A 6079-nucleotide genomic window follows, 5' to 3' on the forward strand; every position below is an offset into this window, starting at 1 on the left:
TCATTCAGATGTTACATCCATAGCCAAATGTTCCAAACCTTTCCGCCTGTCCCTGTGGTGACCAGACCCACTACACCAGCATCTTCCCGTGGCCCTCATGACACTCCTTGATAGTGTCAGCCAATACACCATCACAGAATTTGGACGAACCTACCAGAAGTCACCGAGACATTAGGTACACAGCTGCAGGGTGGGAGGACCCAAGGCCTGGAACATCCTTGAGAGTCTTTCACTCATGGAGTAACCAGCGCATCTTTACAGCCCAAGCCGATCTTGTGAGTACCGGGTGATAGCCCTTTCCGGCTTTGCAGAGATTAGGATGGGCTCCTCGCCACCCCTAGGCTGGTCCAGTCCTAGCCCCATCAGCTTCCTCTTGCGTATTTCTTTTCCTCTAATAATGGTCAGGATTCTGACGAGCGCGCTGTATAGCAGGTATGGGCTTGCCCTGGTTCTTCCCTCCTTGCCAGCCAGCTCTGGTCATCCTTACCCATTCCTGTACCTCTCTTTTATCCCCACTTCCCATCCGTAATTACCGGTGCACAAGCCTTTAGCTTATCTTTTCCTAAGTGTGGAAACTGGATTGGGCACCATAAAGATTTGCCACACTGTGGACTGAATTCTTGGTAGACTACAATCTCCTTGATGGAAATATGTCTAAATTACATAAAATTAGAGTTTTTAGAAGTATTCAGCTTGGTTTATTTTCAGCTGAAACGCTGTAGACTTCAGGGGCAGTGAAGTATGTCAACAATTACAGACAGCAAATCAAGTGGAGAGAGCAGGTGGTTGGTTATTTATCACGATTTGCGAATCCTGGGGCAGGCTTCCTAGAAGATGGTCTTTCTATCAACCCAGCTGTCTTTGGATTCATGTGGATAGATGGAGGATGTCTGATGATTATCTGGTGCTGTTGACATTCTGAAGGGAAGCAGGGGATGTAGTCTGACAGGAAGCCACTTAGGCGGGTAACAATGACCTGAAACGATCAGCAGGTCCCCTCACCTCCTGCTGTCCCAGCAGAGAAGAAGGTGTCCGGAGCCCTGCTACGAAGCAGTGTGGCATGGCCCAGTAGAAGGAGGGACGGGGGGGAGCCATTTGGCTAGTGGGGCCAGCATTTCCAGCCAGGCAGCCAACCCTGGACAGAGCACAGAGGAAGCCATACTGAACAAAGCCAGGAGACAGATTATGAGACCTCTTCAAAGAGTCCACAGATATGGTCTGTGGTCTGGCCACACGGGGAGCAGTGGCAGCAGCGCCTGAAAAGCCAGCCTTTGGCGCTACACCCTCCCTGGCCACCTCTCAGGGGCTGAACTGCTACTACTTGTCAGGGACGCTCTGACGGGCTTCTTAGGGTGGGGAAGAAGCTACCACCCGATGCTAAGCTCAGGTGGGCACAGTTTCCCTCTTCTGCTTTCTAAGGTGGGAGGAGCTGTTAACTCTGGTACTTTGTCTGCCGAGTGAGCTATGCTGGATGCTGTCCGCTCCCCCACAACCCATCAACCTTCCCCCTACTCGGTCTTAATCTTTCCACTAACTAAATGTTGAAGAAATATTTTAAATACAGGTCTGAAGGTATGCACTGCAATTCATTATCCCACCTCATGTTATACCCAATATAACCCAGTGATTAGAAACGATAGATCTGGAGTCAGAGAGACCTGGGCTCGAATCCCAACCACCACTTAGACTGCTCTGACATTTGACAATTCAGTCTCTATAAACCTCAGTGTCCACATTTGAAATAAAGGATGGGAAAATTCATTTCACAGCAGTACGGTGAGGATTACATGGAATGGAACTGAAAAAGGCCCGGTTCCACACTAGGTCCTCTATTGCTTCCAGAACCTTCCAGGCCTGGAAGGAGTCCTCCTCCTGCTTCTGTAGCTGCTCCTCCCCTCAGGAAGCATCCCCTCCCACCACGCCAGGTGGTTCTGCTGGTAAAACATCTCCAGGCCATTCTTCGGGAATGTGTGTGATTCGTATTCCATAACGAGCCAGTTGGGCAAGTTCAGAAATCCTGGTGACTTCGCATCTCCCACTCGGGAGAGACTGTTTTTTCTTTGTCCATCTTCTTATGAGAAAATCTTAGGATGGGTGTTCCCTCAAAGAAAGCAGGTGCCCCACCTTGAAATAGATGAACGTCCAGATTTATACAGAGGACAAACAGACTCACACTACAGGAAGGTAAATTCTTTTAGTGCTTTTAACAGAAGGAAATAACACAGGCTTTAATGTCTGTGGACCCAAGTGTAACTCCGATGCCTTCCACACAGATGGCTGTAAGGGTCCAATGAATGGAACATAGGTGAAAGGACTATAAACACAATTAACTTATTCATTATTATTATTACATAATTAAATTTACAAAAACATATGTCTGTTGATAAGGGAAACTCACACGAGCTAGCCCAGGTTGTTTTTTAAAGGCCCTATTCTAACTCCTTAAAAATGTGGGGTAATTCCAAGAGGCACCTATTATGGGGACAGAACAGGGCAAGAGTTGTGTCGAGGTGAATGTGGGCTGACAAATGTAGCAAAGAACACTTCGGAAAGCCCCTCATTAGGATCCTGGTTGCCCACCTGTCACTTCTGATCTTTCTGATTTTCATTAGCTTCAATAGGTGAATAAAAATTTGTGAGTATCACCCTGTATAATTTTGTAAAAGTTTTTGGTACTATTTCCTCCAATTTCCCATCTCACACTCCCACCCTGTCAAACGGGAGCTGAGAAAACTTACAAAGCGAGTCTTCTCCACCTTCCACAAACACTACCGTGTGTCCCAGCTCTGTGATACCCTCTTCCCGAGCTTCTCTCTTCAGCTTCACTTGGCCTTGATGGAAAGTCTCCCACTTTTTTTTTTAATTTATTTTTTAAGTTCCATGATTCATTACTTGTGTATAACACCCAGTGCACCATGTAATACGTGCCCTCCTTAATACCCATCACCGGCCTACCCCATTCCCCCACCCCCCTCCCCTCTGAAGTCTTCAGTTTGTTCCCCTGAGTCCATAGTCTCTCATGGTTCATTCCCCCTTCTGTTTACCCCCATCTTTCTTCTTCCCTTCTCTCTCTCTCGTTGCATCATCCTGGTCCCTGCCAGGTGCTTTCTCTTCTTCCGGATGTCAGGTTAGTTTCAAAGGGTGCCGTGTGAAAGCGAAAGCACGCCTGGGTGAGGTAAGTGACTTTGACCAGAAGCAGTCAGAACAGGCCAGTGATAATTGGCTTCCTGTTTCCCTCTTGTCTCCTCCCTGAGCCGCAAGGGCTGACCTTAGTTTCTCTGTCTACACCTCTTTAAGCACTTGAATTAATTGCAGGATGATGAGGAAATAATCTGTCCTCAGTTGTATTCCCAGGAGACAGACCTCTGTGTGAGATGGAGATCTGTATGCAAGGCTTTTGCTGGGGAGCGCTCTCAGGATCCGGCCTGTGGAGGGTGAGGGCAGTGGGAGGGCAGGGGAGCCAGGATACAACCAAGTTCTGGGCTAATCCCACCAGGAGCTCTGCTTCTCCTAAGGCCCTTCAGAGCTGTTCTGTCTTGAGGCGAGGATGTGGGGTCTTATCACTGGTCAATGGCGATGTACTGCCCCTGGACAGGTGCTGTGCCCTTGAGCTCCTTGGTCGGCTGAGGGCAATCCCTGGGGAGAGGCTCACTTGGAAGCCCTCAACTGCCAACACTCCCAGCAGCTGGGGAAAGGAGAGCCTCGGTTTGAGGGGGCATCTGGGTGGCCTTCCACACCCATTACAACATCTAAAGTGGTGTCTCAACATTTTTCAATATTCAAATTTTAAATTTTAAAAATAAAAATGCCACTGTAAGTGTGAATTGCTTAACATGGTTCTACCTAAAAATATTTTTTTTAAAGATTTTATTTATTTATTTGACAGAGACAGCCAGGGAGAGAGGGAACACAAGCAAGGGGAGTGGGAGAGGAAGAAGCAGGCTCCCAGCAGAGGAGCCTGATGTGGGGCTCGATCCCATAACGCCGGGATCACGCCCTGAGCCGAAGGCAGATGCTCAACGACGAGCTGCCCAGGCGCCCCTGGAAGTGGTTTTATATATTCAGAAAGAGTAAGTGAAGCTCCTTGAAGAAATAATTTTGTCACTAGACGGCCACACTGTAAAATACTGAATTTAATGTAAAAAGTGTTCCAATTCAAATGAAGAACTGATGCAGGTGGATTGAAAAACTCATGTGACCATATCAATTCTCAAACAGGTGTATAGATTCAATGCAATCCTACCAAAATCCCAGCTGACTTTTTGTAGAAACTGACAGCTGATTCCAAAATGTATATAAAAATGCAAATGACCTGCAATAACTAAAGCCACTTGGGAACAAAGTGGGAAAACCATCGGGGCCCAATTTCAAGGCTTATTACAAAGCTACAGTGACTGAGAGAGCGTGCCATTAACACGGAAACAGACGAATAGACCAATGAAACAGAGTCACACACACAGAGACAATCAGTGTTTGACAAAGGAGCTAACGTAGTTGTCCAGAGAAAAGATAGTCTTTTCAACAAATGGGGCTGAAACAAATATCTGTATGCAAAAAAAAAAAAAAAAAAAATTAAAACGAATCATAGACTTAACTGTAAAACCTAAAACTATAAAACTTCCACATAAGACAGAAGAGAAGATCTTTGCAGCCTCAGGTTAGGCCAATTTTTTCTTACAGATAATTCTAAAAGCAACATCCATAAAAGAGTGACCTGATAAATTGTACTGCGTCAAAATTTTAAACATCACTCTTCAAGAGACACTGTTAGGTGAGTTAAAAAGACAAACCGTGGACTGGGAGGAAGTATTTGAAAATCGTATGTCTAATAATTTATATCTGGAACATGTGAAGAAGCTCCAAAACTCAACGAGAAAGCAAACAACCCCCCCTAAAATAGGGGGAAGATTTTCTTTTTAAAGATTTATTTATTTTGAGAGAGAGAGCGCTCACGGGGTGGGGTAGGGGGGAACAGGGGCAAGGGAGAGAGAATCCCAAGCAGACTCCCCGCTGGGCATGAAGCCCAAGGCCAAGGCAATGTGGGGCTTGATCCCACGATGCTGAGATCATGACCCTGAGATCACAACCTGAGCTGAAACCAAGAGTCTGATGCTTAACCAACTGCCCCCCCCCACCAGATGCCCCAAATGGGGTAAAGATTTGAACCGATATTTCACCAAAGAAGATACTAGAAAGGAGGAAGAAGGGGAGGGGAAGGAGGAGAAGGGGAAAAAGGGAAGAGGCAGGATGTGGAGGAGGAAGGGGAGGGGAGGGGGGGAAGAGAGGGAGAGGGAGAAGCAGGGCAACCACTAATGAAGAAGACTGCCTTGGAGGGAGAGACAAGAGCAGCCCGGGCACCAGGGAAATGAACTGCCCGGTTTACGAAGCCACACTTCTGAGGGTCTCTTTTTGAGGGGCCAAAAGGAAACCTGTATAGACAGTTTAGGGTAGCCTAGTCAGAAAGAAGACAGCTGTGTTTATCTTAAAAAGGATATTGGACAGAGTAGGATGGATGTCTCTGACAAAAAAAAAAAAAAAAAAGTTGAGGTCATGATAGAATGGTCTCCCTCCCAACAAATAGCTGAGGCTTTGACTTCACAGCAATCAATCCCCCTGAAGTTGTCTGGAGATACCGACCAGGGCAGTACTTGAGATATCTTTACTTTTAAAGTGTACTCCCAGCTTCTGCATTCCAGAGAAATCACCCCAGCCTCTGTTCCTGGCCTCCACGCTTGCAAGGTTCATACAATGTGAACAACGATCACCCACTTCCTGTGAAAGTATAAATGGGTAGATTGCGCATTCCTTTGGGCTGCGATAAGTAGCACGGGGCCGGATACCGTTCCTTGCTGCCCCTGCTGACCTCGGGACCTGAGCCCTTGCCTGCTTAGACCTGTCCTAGCTTCCGGACTCTTCCAGCAGCACTTTCCCGTTGCAACATACACATGCACTGGGATGGTATGAAGAAAGTCAAGATTAAATGATTTTGCTAACCGCAGGTGTTTAGCGGAACAAATGACTTGAACCCTAGTTTGCATTTGTTTTACTTGTATTCTTTTCGCATATTTCCTAAGCTTTT

The sequence above is a fragment of the Ursus arctos genome, unplaced genomic scaffold (genome assembly GCF_023065955.2).
Source record: "Ursus arctos isolate Adak ecotype North America unplaced genomic scaffold, UrsArc2.0 scaffold_17, whole genome shotgun sequence".
Lineage (NCBI taxonomy): Eukaryota > Metazoa > Chordata > Mammalia > Carnivora > Ursidae > Ursus > Ursus arctos.